Genomic DNA, 18,650 nt, shown 5'->3' with positions numbered 1-18,650 from the left:
TTGGGGTAACTTTTGGAAACAGGCCGGTTATTGCTTTGAGGTAATATTACAATAATTTAGGAAATCGAATATATAATTTTTGTTTTAATTAAGTATCTAACTACAGGTTAGCCATTAAAATACGTTGTTCATTCGTAAAACGCTCCATAACTGCAACATGCTTTTCATGCGACAACTGTAATAACTGTCATATTTGCCGCCAAAACAAAATTGCGGCAAAAAAAGGTGTATACCTCTAAGTTGGCTACCCTATAGCTTCTGCCTCGACTTCGAGCTTCGTCTGCGTGTTATGATGATGATGATGATTGTTCAAAACCATCCTATGCCCTCCCGGTCCTCGAACTGTCTGAAATGTCCACACTAAATTGCATCTAAATCGGTTCAGCGATTTATGCGTGAAGAGGTAACAGACAGGCATACAGAGCTACTATAGCATTTATAATATTAGTAGGGATTAGTAGGGACCTAAATGTGTAATAAGTGTAATAACAATGTTATATATACCTTTTGCCTCAAAACTATAAAACACATTACTAAGCTTATCCTCTGTAAGTTTAGTTTTCCGCATTACTGCTCTCTAAACAACCATAAAACTAAAACCAACCTTAAGCACTATAGATTACAGTTCATATTCCCTAACACAGTATTAGTATCAAATTAAGTTTTTAGGAAAAACTTCGGGAAAAACGGAGCACCAGGGATTTTGGGCGAAAGTTGCCGCGTTTCTTATCAAATGAGTTATAGCGGCACAAGGAGGTATATTTCTTGCCTTATTTCGCAGATCGTTTCACTGTTGGATTAACGGCCTAGCCTAGCCGGTAATGACAAATGAAAGCAGGAGGTCAGGTTCGAATCCTGGCAAGGGAATTTATAATATGTGTGTTTATCACGAATATTTTGTTCTTGAGTAATGGGTCTTATAAATAACCAATATCTGGGTGACCGAGCTTCGCTCGGAAAACATATAAAAACTCGAAAAGAGATAAGACCTAGCTAGATCGATTTCTCGCCCCCGAAAACCCCCCTATAGTAAATTTCATCGAAATCGTTAGAGCCATTTCCGACATCCCCGAAATATATATATAAATAAATAAACAAGAATTGCTCGTTTAAAGGTATAAGATACAAATATTCTTTATTTTTCTCCAATATCAAACGAAACATGACATAACAATTAACCATATAAATTAAAACTGTGTAGGTTTGTATAATTATAATATATAGGTGTATGTACCCAACCCATTACCTATATATACCTATCGTACCCACAACACAAGCCTGTGGGACTTGGTCGGATTTATGTGAGTTTCTTCCCATAATATATTACGATACTAATATTACGATATTTATTCAAGTTAAGCATGACCAGTACCTACCCGTACCTACCACGAGTCACTGACAGATAGGTATGCCAGTACGAGCGAGATGCATAAAAAGTTACGTTCACGCTAGCGTTTATGGCAGTGCCAAACTGGTGGTAGCTTAGCTGTACTGTAGTAACAGTACGTAAAAAACACTTACAAGTTTAGTACCTACCTAAATAAAATAACGTCAGCGCCAATGTGTGGCGAGTCTGTGGACTTCGTGAAAGCTTTGCGGAGTCTGTGGAAAGTCGTCTATGACTTATTTACAAAATGGGTCGGAAATTTAGATGTTTTGTTGCGAATTGTGGGAATTTAGAAAGGTTACTTTTTGAGCTTGACTGTCGTTTTCTTAGGGGTTAATGGGGGAGAGGAAAAGTTAATCCTTCTTTTCTGTAGATTTTTTCCAAACTTATGAATTATAATAATAGAAGTAAGGTAGACGACCAAGTGCTCGTCATTACTACAGTACATTAATCGCCATGATGATATATCGGAGCATCCAAGGTGCTAAAAATATCTAAACAAACAATGTATCGCCTTGACCACTAGACCACCCGGCGACGGCGGTAGCGGTACCCGTCCCAAATTATCTGTGTAATTGTGTATGCTATCTTTGAAAGGCTAGGCGCCTTTGACCAACTCTAAGGGCGAGCAGTGTGTGCTTAAGATAAGATAAGATAAAAGATAGTTTATTCATGTAGGCATATTACAATGCGCTTATGAACGTCAAATAAAGCTACACCGGCTCCAACCGTACACCTCTGCCTCGAGAGGATTTAAATCCTTCCTCAATTGGAGGCGGGTATCCCAATATGAGACCGGCTTAATTTCAAATAATTTGATTTCTTCCCTAGTTAAAAAGTTCTTGGTCTAATTCTAATAGCCGGTCATACGCTCGGTTACATTTTAAACCCTTTTTTTTAATTAGGCGCCTCCAGACCTCTGCAAATAAAATTAAACTCGTTCTAATTTCGTTCCGCCATATTTAAATGTCTATAATTAACCGCCTTTCTTAATAAGGAAATTTGGAAAGGTTAAAACCGGGTCACCGAAAAGTTCCCTTAATGACGCATGTATTATAATAAAATTATCGCGAGTGAAAAGTATGTTAATTTGTCGGTAATTAGCGAAAGTTTAGCTGCGGGCGCAGCATGGTTCTATTTTTATCGCCTGTCACTATGCCCGTCACTTGCGCACTTACATACTTGTTAGAACGTGACAGGCATGGTGACAAGCGATAAAAATGCGACCGTGCTACCGCCGCTGATATTAGGATGTAGTCTAAAGTAAAATTAAAGGATTTCAGGGACCATTTGAGCTTAGGTACTGTGGGGCTTACGGCTTGATTCGAACTTTAAGATACATCAAATATTACATCTAGATACGATATGGATTGGATATGCCAGTGATAAAAGTGACGTTTTTGTTTGAAGAGACGTCACTTTTAACACTGACATATCTAATATTCAAGTTCGAACGTATCTTAAAGTTCGAATCGGGTTGTTAGTCAATTTGTGTAAGGATGTCCTATACCTAATAGATATTTATTTATTTATTTCAGATAGTCTCCAAAATAATTTTTAATTTTATTATTATTATTTAGCCACGTTTCGTAAAACTGATTGACCTCACAACCGCGATGTCACGAGCTATCAATTAAAACAGTGGAATGTTGTTAACAGGCCCGATGGAGCGTGCATTCAATCAACGAAGGGTCGGTGACATTGCAAAAAACCGGTCTAGGCATCTAGGTTATACGTACTTTAGTACCTAGGTATTGTAGCGCCAATATTGGATTAGGATGGCGTGGTGTACACTTGTACAGTCAGCATCAAATAGATAGTAACGCTCAAAGTGGCTAGATATCGATAATATATTTAGCCATTTTGACCGTTACTATCTACCCCGATGGATACATCCATATTTCTAAGGTAACAAATGTGTGTTACTATATATATATGATTTTTGATAAAAATGACAACAAAATAAAGTAGGAAAAATTTAGTCAATTTACACGGAACTGTAAAATTAATTCATTCCCTTAATGACCATGCAATTTTGCAGCTGGGTGTAGGTGCGTTCATAGGTAAGTACCTATTGTATTTTACTTTGTAAGACGATTATGTACCAAAATTAATCTTATTTAAATGACTTGTGTACTGTGTGTGTAATGTACAGCGTAGTTACTAAGTAGATTATAGCTATATTTTCGTTTGGTCATAGCTATATTTAAATAATGAAGCAATAGTTATTTACAATACAAGTGCGGAAAAAAGGTAATTCGAAACGAGTGGCACGAGTTGCGAATTACCTATTCGCACGTGTATCGTACAACGTTTTACAGTACATATGGCCCTTTAAACTTTTGACATACACACGAAAAGTGCTATTTTACGCACTAGTGCGGGAAAATAGGGCCATATTATGTACTGTAAAATATTTAATGAGTGAAAAATGAATTAGATAAAACAGTCACGTGATCGCGGCGCATAGTTACACACTATTTCGCACGCACCGCCATTGGGGATATAGCTCAGTGGTAGAGCATTCGACTGCAGATCGAGAGGTCCCCGGTTCAAACCCGGGTGTCCCCTGCCTAAATTTCCTTTTTTGTTTTTTTTTTTTCCAATTTCAATGAATACCTACATTAATTTACGTTTGTTGTTTTTAATACTACGTATACTGTAATTTTATACCTACCAATTTTATTTTATCAATTGCATCATATGATGCATTACAACTTATTGTGAAACATAACTTTATATATATTTTTTATATGTAATAAAAAAAATACATGCAGGCAATGTGCCATGTGATGTATAGGACAGTTCTCTCTTCATGTGATGTATAGGTCAATTTATCTCTTAATTTTATTAATTAAAAGAGTGGTAGTTAAATATTAATTAAAGCAACAAAGCCATAAAATAAATCTATATTAATGTATAATCATTAATCAAATGTCAGATAATAAAATACACACACCCACATACCTACAAATAAAAATTTAACTTAAGTACCTATATAAATAGATTGTGTTTATTTGCACCCTTATTCATAAAACTTTACGAGGCTTAAAAAATACAAACCATTATTAGCTAATTGAGGCTTTATAGCGCATTTATTAATAACGCCATTAGACTTTATATGGGGCATTATCTATGAAAAGGGTACCTTATTGTCGATGGCGCTTACGCCGCACAGCGTCTCGCGGCATTGTATTTATATCGGAGCATCGTTAATAATGGCGTAACCGCCATCGACAATAAGGTCCCTTTTCATAGAAAACGTCACATATTTAGTCTAGTTGCAGTTGCTAGCTGTGTAGCTATTAATATAAATATACATATTATAATATAATTATAATGACGTATGCGACTAAATTGCGTCAGCATAACCTACATGTTTTATCGGCCGTTGACACCGCACTCGATAAAACATTGAGTCATCTCATGTTATTATTAGTAGTAGTAGTAAAACACTTTATTCTCCAAAAACAGGTCACATGAAATTCACATAAATACAGGCACAAAGGCGAACTTATCCCTATAAGAAGTCAAATTGAAAAATAAACTAGCAGGCAAACATTTTTACAAATAAAAAAGAAAACAAAAACAGAAAGGATGATAAAATACGTCATAAAAATCAACCAGTCAAGTCATATAAAATCAGCATTCGAATTTTTGAAAGGAACCGGTTTGAAGTGAACATATTGTAACGAAAACTTTTCTATCAAATAGGATAAAACAGGATTTCTATTAAAAGGGAGCGTTTATCTTGCTAAATTGCGTAAATCTTTGGCTAAATGGTTTGACTATCCTAACCCTGTACAAAAACCGATAACACGGTAAGCTTTCACACGATAACGTTGTACCATTAATCTTATAATAGGATTAAAATGTCAATTTGATGTCTCTTTGATTCTATAGCAGAGACAGGTATTTAATTAGAAATTGATGTGTTTATACATGGTTGTTGGCGTTATATTGAAAGGTAGCTAGTATATGTACATGTACAGAGTGCCTACGGCGAAAACCGAAATTCGCAAATTACGGGGATCTATCTCTTTTACTCTAATGAAGGCGTAATTAGAGTGACAGAGAAAGATGCGGAGAGACAATTTGCGAACTTCGATTTTAGTTGTACTAGCCCAGATGTGTCCGTGATTTGCGTTGCTATGCATAGTTATCTTGGTTTGACTGTAGGTAATCCTCGCGCTTACACCGTGCTTAACAAACTGCTCGATAATGAAACAGATAAATATATCGAGCGTAATTAAACTGCTGTGAGGGGAATTCTGAGGCTGCTCCAGTGGAATTAGATTTGCAATGAGTTAAAATAATACATTCATTCTGGTTAAGTATAGTTCGTTCACATTAAGAATACAGAGGGGCTACCGCGAATACCGAAATTCGAAAATTGCGGGGATCTTTCTCTTTTACTCCAATGAAGGTGTAGTTAGAGAGACACAGACAGATGCCCGCAATTTGCGAACTTGAATTTTCGCGGTTATAACCCAGTAAAATCATCATTTTCCGTCGGACTAGCGATGCTCGTAACCAATCAAATAATTCCTAACTAGAAATTATGCCTTTAACTGGTGACTGTGAACTTGGTTTAAACCAATTAGAACCCATACCATGAGTCACTGACAGTGTCAAAACTGACATTTACGCTATCGAGAACGTAATTTACTTTCTATACATCTCGTTTGCACTAATATGCGAGTACGAGCGAGATGTATAGAAAGTAAATTACGTTCTCGACGTCGTTTATGTCAGTGACAAACTGATGGTAGCCGTATAGGAATGATTTCATTGGTTACGGGCGTAGCTAGGCCGGCGGATAATAATGATTATACTGCATTCTTAACGCGAGCGAACTATAGTTAGGTACTTTATATTTTACGGGTAGATATACATGCTAGCGTTTCAAAATGAAAGAATGATAATTTAAATTCTCGCCAGTAACAATTCAATAGCAATGCTTCTGTGTGGTGTATAGCATATAGAGTACCTATACTTGCGACCCGATGATGATTTTACTGTATTCTTAACTAGCGACCCGCCCCGGCTTTGCACGGGTTAACAAATTATACACAAACCTTCCTCTTAAATCACTCTATCTATTAAAAAAACCGCATCTAAATCCGTTGCGTAGTTTTAAAGATCTAAGCATACATAGGGACAGGCAGCGGGAAGCGACTTTGTTTATAATATGTAGTGATTATAAACATGATTCACTACTTAAGTAATTAATTATGCATAATATTTTGACCTATCTATGTATTACGTAATGTAGGTATGTATTTTATTTTCCAGATGCCATTTTTTACTTATAAGAAAAATACTCTCACGTACCAAAATTCTCGTTTCGTCACCCGGTCCCCTCGTGCCTAAAATCTTACATTACGAGTATGTTCCATGCGTATTGTGAGACATGAAAAAAGCATTTTATTCTGACTTGCTTCACCACATAATATTGAAGTTAGGTTTGGTGCGTTGATGTTTCGCTTGCCTATACCAGAGAGAAAATAATAAAATAAATAAATATTACAGGACATTCTTACACAGATTGACTAAGTCCCACAGTAAGCTCAAGAAGGCTTGTGTTGTGGGTACTCAGACAACGATATATATATTATAGGTACAAATACATAGAAAACACCCAAGACTCAGGAACAAATATCTGTGCTCATCACACAAATAAATGCCCTTACTGGGATTCGAACCCTGGACTGCGGCTTCACAGGCCACGAGCCACTAGGCCAGACCAGTCGTTAACAATAGGTAGGTACCCTGAAACGAGTAAAATTAGTGCAAATTATAATAGCTGCTGATTGTAAAGGGCCCACTGATTACCAGTCCGCCGGACGATATGGGCCTGTCAGTTGTTCGGAACTGTCAACTTTTTGTTCTAACTGACAGACTGATGTCGTCCGACGGACTGATAATCAGTGGGCCCCTTTAAGTAAGGTATAAGTGGGCAGAATTTATCATACTGATAAATATAATAAATGCAAAAATAACTCTGTCTGTCTGTTACCTCATCACGCTTAAACCGATGAACCGATTTAGATTAAATGAAGATGATGCTTAAATAATGTTTATCACTCCACGCAAAGTCGCAGGCAGGATCTATTAGATTGGTTTTAAATTGTCACCACCCAAATACATCCCCCTGTATTGTGTCACGGCCACATCTGTGTATCCCGAATGCGTCTGTAATGAAGGGTTCAATTCGGTTGAATAAAAACTGATCATTATGTGTCATGTGAAAGGAACGCGGAAAATGTTCCGCGTTTTTGAAACGAGGCTGTAATGGTTGTAATCGGGTTTAGGAAAAGTGGCATTGTGAAACGCGCAGTGGGGGAATTACGGGTTTGCAATGTTTGCATGGATGCTTACCATGAGTCACTGATAATGTAAAAATTGACATATACGCTAACTTCTACGTAATTCACACTCTATACGTCTCGCAAGGACTAATATGCGAGTACGAGCGTGATGTACAGAAAGTTGGTTACGTTCTCGATAGCGCTTATGTCAGTGCCAAACTGGTGGTAGCCACATTTAAATAAAAAACCGGCCAAGTGCGAGTCGGACTCGCGTTCCAAGGGTTCCGTATATTAAGTCCGACTCACAGTTGACTGCACATTTCTAATAGGTTTTCCTGTCATATATAGGTAAAGAACTATTTTGTGTATGTTTTCAAATTTTTGACCATAGTTTCGAAGATCAAGGAAATGGTCATTTTTTGCCTATTTTCTTGAATAACTGCTATATATCCTAAAATTATTTAAAAAAATGAGTTTCTTACAATGAGCGCTTTCATTTGATATGTAACACGATATAGTTTGAAAAGCTTTATTTTTTAATTTTCTCATTTACCCCCCAAAAATGCCCTTCATATTTAAAATTCATTTATTTTCGTTACACGTCCATATTTGGGCCACAAACTTACATAATGTGTGCCAAATTTCAATTTAATTGGTCCAGTAGTTTCGGATAAAATAGTCTGTAACAGACGGATACCTACACAGACGCACGAGTGATCCTTTAAGGGTTCCGTTTTTTTCCTTTTGACGTACGGAACCCTAAAAACGTTTCTTCAAACGTTTAGCACTGACATATCTAATAATCCATATCGTATCTAGACGTAATATTTGACGTATCTTAAAGTTCGAATCCGGCCGCAAGTCTGATAAAAGTATACCTAATTATGTAGGTTTATATATGAAAAAGGAAAATTTTGGAAAGGGCCTGGTATGGTGCCTGCAATAATATGCACTGCAATATTTTTGCAACATCCGTTTTTGCAAGATTTTGCTTTTTTTTCATACGATAGGTACGTAACTGGACGAGAAAGATTTTGATTGTAATTCTAAGTTACGTTCATCCTTAAAAAGAATTAAAAGAAAGTGCCTGCTTTAGTTAAAAGCTTTCTAAGCGAAGATATTATACTAGGCATGTGTAAAAACACTAATAAGCTGTGGGCGTAAGTCAACGCCCTACATATTAAAATCTAGCTAAGCTATAGGCATTCACAAGTCTGTTTGTGTCTGTTAGGTTTAGGTATAAATAAACGAAATTACTGTTTTAAGCAAAGCAAGCAAATACTTGGATAGGCCTATTCGACTTGTCAGAAACAGGTCAGGACGTCGCCACATTACGTGCACGTTTGTGTAAAATGAATAAAGTGGAATCACGAGGACTATCGATTTAAAAAGGAAAAAAAAATCCGAAATAGAGTCAGTTTTGTGACGCATTTTTACATACATTTTGTATGCACCGTCACAAAACTCTCACCCAAGATTTGTATGAAAATCACACGCCCCTACGACATATCCGATCCATGTAGTATCTTTAGTAAATTTTTGACGTATCTTAAAGGGGCCCACTGATTAACAGTCCGCCGGACGGTATCTGCCTGTCAGTTGTTCGGAACTGTCAACTTTTTGTTCTAACTGACAGGCCGACTTAAGGCCGACAGGCAGGTTTAAAGGTCGAATCAGGCCGACTGCCAAATTTCACTGGAGTGGCATCCCACTTTTCCCAAACATCTAAACTGTCAATATATACGTAGGTACGTCCCCTGAACATATGTCATTATAACTTCTCGCTAATTTGGGGGGTGATGGGGTAATACAAGTTGGGGAAACCAATAAAAACTTTGCGACACAAGTTTTGTGTATGATTGTGACGTAATACGTCGGGACGGTGGATAAAATGTGATTTTCTTCGATATGTTTGGGTCCTAGATGCAGAAAAGTTTTTGGCAAAAAAAAAAACATTTTTGGTTGAAGCTTTTATTTATAGCCATAGAAACTCTGTGATAGAACAACGCAACCTATTGTGTTTGAGGTTTTTAGAATTGTCTCGATGAGTATTAGTTGTCTGTGGAAAGAAAAGTACAGTCAGCGATAAAAACTTGTAACAAAAATGATTTTTTTGCCAAACACATACTTATTTTAAATTTGAATCTAAGGGGCACTTGCTCGTTCCAGGGTTAGCCGATTATCTAGGGTTAAACTGTACGGTATAAAGCAGTGTTAAATGGTTAACTCCGAGTTAGTTGGCTAACCCTGGAACGCGCAAGTGGCCCTAATTGACTTTTAAAAACCGTCAAATGTCAACAAGCTTGTATTCGCAAAAACATTTCAACATTTAGCTATTAAAACATCGCTCAGAACACAACAGCCAACCCAATAGCAATTACGACTGTATTTATCGCCGCATCCGGTGAAAAACGCACCGGAAACGGCAACACAGCCAACTTCCGGTGGCGACAGGAAGCTCGCGTGTCCGCAGTAATGGCGGCTTCCGGACGCACGTCATTAACGGTGGCTTTTTTTTTTAATTGTATGTGTTGTAGAGAGAAGTAAATAATAAAGACTGCCAGTAAGTAAGACTTAATTTATTGCTGTTTGTCATTTGTTTTGTTTAATCTGTTTATTTTTGGGTACTTACCCATATTATACTATTTCGTAATTTTCGTATACCCTTATAAAACTAAATAAATTCTGAGTCTGCTTCGTATAGGTTTAGAAAAAAAAAACTAGGGTTTAAAAGCCTTCATTCTGAATAAATTTACTAAATGATATTACAATTTGAGAATATGAGGAATTTTTACATTTACGACATTTACGATTTAAAACAAATATGAATCAGAGGCTTTGGTACAACATAATTATGTCAATCTTAGGTATTTCATTAATGATGAAAAACTTCCACATTTAATAATGTCGGTAACTTACTTACTTACTTACTTACTTGGCTGGCGTGATGACCTAAAATGAGTCTTGGCCTCCAACACAAGAGCACGCCACTTTGCTCGGTCCAGAGCGGTATCACGTCAGCTTTCGCCGACGCCGAGCTCACGGAGATCTGCCTCCACTCTGTCCGCCCAGCGATATTTAGGATGACCAACAGGACGAATGTCGTGTGTGTAATGTCGGTAAGATCTCATCTTTTAGTATGGCGATCGCTAATTATCTTTTTCAAAATGAAAGTCTCCATAATTTCCTATGAAATTTTCCGGAAATTTCCTAGAACATATCAAACTACATATTTTGAAATTTACTCCAACTTGTATATCTGTATTTATTACTCGTCTTTAGTTTGGATGAGCTTTAAGTGCTTGGAACCATTCTCATTTAGACTCTGCTTGGTCCATTTGCGCGTTTTGACTACTTCGCGTGGGATGCATCTACATAACATTTGATGGAGCAATTAATGAACGTTAAGATAAGCTAAGATAAAAGATAGTTTATTCAAGTAGGCATAATTACAATGCGCTTATGAACGTCAAATAAAGCTAGGTAGACCGGCTCCAACCCTACACCTCTGCCCCGAGAAGATTTAAGTCCACTCTCAATTGGAGGAGGGTATCCCAACATGGGACCGGCAACAAACTCGGCAGGACACATCTTTAAAAAAAATACATTTTATAATTAACATGCATTACGAGTTACGAGAAAATAAGTAAAAAAAATACAATTTAAATTACTATAGAATTCATGCAATTATACACATAAGGTGTAATAGAAATTTGATTAAAAAAAATTATACATATATATGTACATGGAATCATACAAATACGTAGCTCTTTCAGAAAACATATCAAATTCTTACAAAAGGAAAAGAAAATTAAGTTATTAAAATAAATGGGAAAACCTATATAAATCTGATTGATTGTTATGAATATCGATGCCGCTGTCTTTACATGTCGAAGCGAAGAATTGCTCGTGTCAAAGTTATGCGCCGGTTAGGTTTATTAATTCTTTTCATTCATTCATTGTTATTATACTTATTATTTATCGTATGGTATAATATTTACATTTCACTGCGTTATAAAATTTAAATTTAAAACTAGAGTTCTTAAAATAATCCACGGCTTTCCCAGTCAAGATCTCGGAGCTCTTCAATGTTGCCACCGATAGTTACCTGGCCCTGCCCCGGTTATTTTGAAATTAATAATAATAATAATAATTTGAGCCTATATACGTCCCACTGCTGGGCACAGGCCCCCTCTCATGCGCGAGAGGGCTTGGGCTATAGTTCCCACGCTAGCACAATGTGGATCGAGGACTTCACATACACCTTTGAATTTCTTCGCAGATGTATGCAGGTTTCCTCACGATGTTTTCCTTTACCGAAAAGCTAGTGGTAAATATCAAATTTATAATTAATTAGAGAAAATATCCGAAATATGATAAATAAATATATATTATATAAAAACATTGCTATCATAATATCAGAATAGGATACAATAAATATTCACCCGGCAAAAACCTATCATCATAAGTGGCACTAAAGGAAATTAAGTCATTATCTCTAATCATCGAGGAAACGTCGCGCGCGATAAATACGACGTGTCATTTGTCATCTGTCCACTACGTGATAAAGTGTTTGTGACTATAGTTGATTAGTGTAGCATTGGTAGGTAGGTTCACGTTGTAAAGTTATTTTTTGCCGGCAAACTAGTTTGCAGAGCTCTAGTATATACAGTGCAGAAAGAATATGATTCAAATATCATTCTGATGTCAGTGTACGTTTGAATTGACATGTATATTTCAAAACCGTATTAGAAACCCCCCTCCGTATTAGAACATAATAACGAGGTTGAAAGCATATTCGCGGCCCGATTCGAACTATCTTATACGTCAAATATTACGGCTAGATACGATATGGATTGGATGTGTCAGTGTCAAATGTGAGGTTTTTGTTTGAAGAAACGTCACTTTTGACACTGACACTGACCAAGCCCCCTTACACACATTATACATCATTTACCACACTCATTCACACCAAATTCCGCGCAAGGCCGCACTGGCAGGGTCGCCATGTGGTGTGGGACGTAAAGAGACACTATCTCTGGAGTATAGGTTTATTCTGATATATGATACTTAAGCTAGGATATATATAAGGTACATGTGAGAGAGTGTGCGTGTCATATATGGTGCACACTACATTACAACAAGTCATTATTCGCGGAACCCTCTGCTTCCATTTAACTTATTTGCCTCCATTACATTCATAACCTTGTTCTTTAATTGTATTATTTAATAGTTGTGAGTTTGCGTGCACTACCTATATGTATCGGATTATTCAAGCCGCTGTTACTTACTTAGTTAATTTACGCATGTAGCTGATTTTCACGACACAGGCTTAGCCTAGTGTGGAAGTCGTCGATAATCTGCATACACAATTCTTCTTGGTTAATAAATAATTTTTACTTTTACATATCTCATATATCGTATCTAGCCGTAATATTTACCGTATCTTAAAGTTGGAATCGGGCCGTCGTTCTCAGTAGGTACATTATGCATTGTGAAGGCAAATATAGTAAAACAGCGGATGTAGGTCAAAAGCTTATTCGCAGGCATTCTCACAGAAAGCTTGTTAAGCTGGCGCTGGGTTGTTAGATATGAAACTAAAAGTCCGTACTAATATACAGAATACACCTTATAAAACAAAGTCCCCCGCCGCGTCTATATGTATTGTGTTTGTATGTTCGCGATAAACTCAAAAACTACGTAACTAGGTAACTAGGTAGGTCTAATTAAGTTGTGAAGGAAATGTTTTTGGAAAAGTAACACTTCGTGCGGTGGGACTATATAGTAAAAATAAATAAAAATAAAGTGCGACCACGGTTAAAATGCGAAAATTTCGCACAAACGATGATTCGCTCAAACGGCACATCGTATTAATACAACACGATCAAGCGAGAACCACACAAAGAAGCCTATATTATACCCAAACACTAAAAGTTAAAGTTGAAGACGATACGATACGAGTATAACTTCGGTTAACAATCACAATTCAATTTTAACAATACAAATGTAATGGCAGCTGTGCGAGCGGGATGTGCAGAGAGGGATGGAAAACAATTTTTCCCACGACACTTAAGACGGGGGTGCGGGAAGCCGGCTGCCACAGAAGTTAAAGTTTACATCATTTAAGAACACATACAATACAAGACATAGACAATAAAATTAATAAAATTAGGTACATGTTTTTCATTTCTCATGCTCTGAAAAAGGGTCATTGTTGTTCTAAAAGGTGTGCTTCTGCTACTGCTTAACACCAAATTTCAATTATTAATCTTAAACAAATTCAAAAAATCGTACATGGAAAGTTAAATGCTCTAGTGCAGAAAAAACGTATCATTTTCTGCACAGCTTTTAGAACAACAACAACCCTCTTTCCGAGCATGAGAAATGAAAAATATGTACCTAATTGTATTAATTGTCTATGTCTTGTATTGTATGTGTTCTTAAATGATGTAAACTTTTTTTCTTGATAAATAAAAAAAAATTGCATGTTTTTTAAATTGTACTTCTACAATTTCTATGGCAGCCTGCTTTTACAGCTTTACGCCGAAGCGACAGCGATCCCGTCGCGAAAATACATCAAGGAAACGATCTCGCACTTACACCGACTGAAATGAATTCGAATCAGATTAGTGATGGGTAGGACATCAATTTAAAATGAGTTTGTATGAGTACCTCATTTTCTAAAATGAGGTGTTACAATGTCTTACTTCAAATGAGGTGAGGTACTAGCATATATTCAGCGTCGACTATTCCATTAATTCCAACGGCGACAAAAATATTTAATGTATATAAATATTTATGTATTCATCACTTCCTTTATAAATAAATAAATAGTAACATCTAATTGGAGTGCAATTCTGGAGGTTAAGAATAGAACTTTTAGTAGAAAGATAATTTTAGAATCAAGTAAAATGAATAGAGGAGTGAAGTAAGACATTTTCACGGTACGAAGTACTGCGACAAATTAACAAAATGAGTGGTACAAATGAGGTGCCTCACGAGTGAGCGACTCAACACTAAATCAGATGCCGTTACCCGACTGGCGAAGATGGGAGGGTAATGTTTTACGATTGTACGCTTACACAGGATTCTGATTCTTGGAGGCCCTATACATCTCCAAAGATAATTTGATAAACTAGGTATGAGGTATGTTATCTTATAGTTCTAACACTTAGAGACATTTACAACTCTAAATAAGTTTAGTTTTTTATCTTTTTCTATGTATCTGTTTTTGTTTTAATAATATTATTATGGTTTTTTTTTATGTAATTCGAGTAATTCGACATTAAGAGACCTTATACATCTCTAAGTAATTGTAACACGTTAGATTGATTTCGTAGTTGCAGTTAGTTGTATTTTTCAATTGTTGATGTATTTTTTTTTGTTTGTATGTAAATTCAATGGTGACGTGTAAAAGGGCCCTTGTGGCCTATTTGTTGAATAAATGTTGAAGTTTGAAGTTTACACTGATTGAAACTTTCACGATTTTTACACATTATTCTTACTTAATCGCTTATTTAAATTTTAAGATTTACCTCCGACGTTTCGAAGACGGAAATGTGCGTTTAAGTCCCGTTGTACAATTTAATAATGGTTGTATCCAATGTGTTCTTTAATTATTTATTACTTTCTAATACTTTAAGCGACTCGAATCTTGCCATACGATTTAATTAATTAATAATGGTTGTATTGTTTTTTTGGAACTGCAGCACAAACCGTTTAATGGATTGTGTAAAGTGTACACTGAACAGTATTGCTATTTTTATTTTTGTTTATTTAAGCACTGCACAACTCAGTACCCAGAGACGTGGAAAAAAGCAGCGACAGCACCAAGAAGAACTAATGATGGATAAATTGAAGCTATAAATAAATAAATAAATATTATAGGACATATATTCTTACACAGATTGACTAAGTCCCATAGTAAGCTTGTGTTGTTGGTACTCAGACAACGATATATATAATATACAAATACATAAATACATAGAAAACACCCAAGACTGGAACAAATATCTGTGCTCATCACACAAATAAATGCCCTTACCGCGGGATTCGAACCCAGGACCGCGGCTTCACAGGCAGGTCACAACCCACTAGGCCAGACCAGACGTCCATATGTAAAGATTAAACTACCCTCAAACGATCTCACAGACCTTCAAAAAGCCCCTGTACAAACACCAAAAAGGTCAACCACATTACAGTTCCGCGTGTTTATTCTATGTACCTATATAAGATTCAAAATCGCTTAACCTATATGTTACTCCGCTTACTTTACCACGTTAAACAAGTAGCTGTACTACTTATTACGCTTGATATAGAGTAGAAATTGCCACTTTTATGTGTGTTTTGTAACTTGGTGAAATGATGTTTGGTTAGGCCGGATCAATTCGAGAGAACGACTTTTTGAAAGGATAACACGCCTTCTGGCTAGTTTTTAGTGTAAACTCATACAATACCACGATTTTAGGGTTAGAATTTTGGTTATACATATAATTTGCGGAATCTAGGCTAAAACTGTTAGTTTTATATATTGTACCGTAAAACCACCCCGCTACTATTTGTACCGTATCATTAATAATGATAATTTTGTGATCGTTTATAATAAAGAAGGTGACCCAATTTTTTTCTAAAGTCATTGCACGGTATAATTATGAAGCTACAGTACAGAAGGTCCACTTCTAACAAAACCTACGTTTGACACCTTAGGGCCACCTAACACTAGCGTCTTTTGAGCGTCGGCGTCTATGCTATGGACAATGGCGTCGCTGCGCAGTTGCGCCAACGTGGCGTCGAGCAGCAGCCATAGAGTTGACTAGACGCCGACGCTTGCGAGACGCTAGTAAGTGTGGGTGGCCCTTACAGACGCGGCTAGAAGTGACAGTTCAAATAAGTTGCAATACTCAGTACTCAATTGTGTGTGACATCCGCTTTGTGCAACCATAGTTTAAACCAATAGAAACACTACTCGCTGGCGTGAATGTGTTAACTGTCAGTGTTAACCCTCTAGGCGGGTTCCCTGTGCTTTTCGCTATAAGCATTATTTTTCTTACAATTTAATAAATCGGTTCGGTGTAATAAGTGGCCACATTAAAATGTAGAAGCGGCAGGCAGCTTGGATGAGATTTAATTTCCTAAAGGCCGATCCAAGCGCCACAGTCACTTAATGTATCTACAGTGGAATTATTCGACACCAAATGGAATAAAACGATAAGACCGCCTGTCGTTAACTAATGTAATGTGTGTTCTTTCTGTATTCTTTTTTCGTTATGTGGTGCGCAATGTGTTATTATTATTTATTTAAAAAACTCACCTACTGTATCTATCTCCGCTGCATCTCGACTACAGTTAACTGGTTTCGTCAAATCCTCGGTGTTGGCTTACCTGAAATGGAAACATACCTTAATAACAACCACAATTTTAGCGACGGACTGAGCAAAGCCACTCAGCAGTAAACTGTGAAATCACTACATAGTACAAAACAAAGTCGCTTCCCGCTGTCAAAGCTACGCAACGGATTTTGATGCGGTTTTTTTAATAGATATAGTGATTCAAGAGGAAGGTTTACGTATAATTGTTAACCCGTGCGAAGCCGGGGCGGGTCGCTAGTTTACGATAAAAACAAATCAATAAAATGTGCGAACATTTAAACTGTGACAGGCTTTTCAATGGCAAGCAGTTTCGTTTGTCATCATCATCTACCTCGCGTTGTCCCGGCTTTTAGCCAAGGCTCCTGAGCCTGGCGTCTGCTTGACAACCAATCCCAAGAATTGGCGTAGGCCCTAGTTTTTACGAAAGCGACCGCCATCTGACCTTCCAACCCAGAGGGCAGACTAGGCCTTATCGGGATTAGTCCGGTTTCCTCACGATGTTTTCCTGTACCGAAAAGCGATGGTAAATATCAAATGATATTTCGTACATAAGTTCCGAAAAACTCATTGGAACGAGCCGGGGGTTCAACCCCCGACCTTCGGATTGAAAGTCGCACGCTCTTACCGCTAGGCTACCAAGGCTTCGTTTTTCGTTTGACTAAATTTAATAAGATAATATTTTTAAGATAAGATAAGATAATATTTATTTCATTAAAAATATCAAAAATTATAACAATCATAATACACTTAAATAGTACTTAAATTATGTAGGTAACTATACAAATTTGGTTTTAAAAAGTACCTAAACAATGTTTATTTAACATTAAAATATATAAAATCTTGTAAGTAAGCAATAATTGTAACTGGCTCTAACATATTTTACATCTATACCTAAAATAAGTAACTTAATACTTGTATCTTAGGTATTTCGTGTTAGTAGGTCAATGTAGTGTAACGTAGCTGTGCTTATTGGGCAAAAACAATAGTATAGAATAACAAAGATAATTTACCTTTGTGTTTATATGAAACCAATCCGTAATATGAAGTGCCTTAAACATACAGGTATCTGATACCATTTAGGTATCTACAATCAGAATCCATCGCAACCGCCAAATTACAACCAATCAAGATCAAAGGGACGAGAATTAATGCTCAGAAATCACGACGCCTATTTTCACCACAGAACAAGTTAGAATGGCGATGCGAGCAGGGCACGTCGTGTCGCCGCCGGTTTTGAGCAAACGCTCGCATGCTACTCGCCCGCGCTGACCGAAAAACGAAGTAAACATGCCTTTTTGCGCCACAATAACGTTCAGATTAAGAAGCCAGACATCAAATCTGTCTACGTATCCGTTCACCACGCACACAAGGCGCTAGCTAGTTTTTACTACCGTTGCGCGAGTGTTAGTAAATATGGAGAGGAACGAGCGGCGACACCGGTTCCGATACTAACTGCGCTCGATAGCCATTCTAACCTCTTTAATATGTTCTGTGGTTTTCACAATTTGATATGGAACCCTTTTTATAATATAGGATTAAAAATTGTAAGGCGTCACGGTAGACCTCTTCGGAGATGGCGGAACG

At 36.9% G+C, this 18,650-nt stretch overlaps 1 protein-coding gene and 1 non-coding gene across 3 annotated transcripts in view; one reads left to right on the top strand and one right to left on the bottom strand.

Annotated features, from left to right (window-relative positions):
* The window catches only part of LOC134657451 (alpha-2 adrenergic receptor), a 547,428-nt gene that overhangs the window by 238,742 nt on the left and 290,036 nt on the right, over positions 1-18,650 (bottom strand). The window lies entirely within an intron of this gene.
* Trnac-gca (transfer RNA cysteine (anticodon GCA)) lies at positions 3,887-3,958 on the top strand. Its single transcript has one exon. It is a non-coding gene; the product is annotated as a tRNA-Cys (tRNA).

Source organism: Cydia amplana, chromosome 20 (assembly GCF_948474715.1).
Source record: "Cydia amplana chromosome 20, ilCydAmpl1.1, whole genome shotgun sequence".
NCBI lineage: Eukaryota > Metazoa > Arthropoda > Insecta > Lepidoptera > Tortricidae > Cydia > Cydia amplana.
This window is presented reverse-complemented; position numbering and strand designations above follow the sequence as displayed.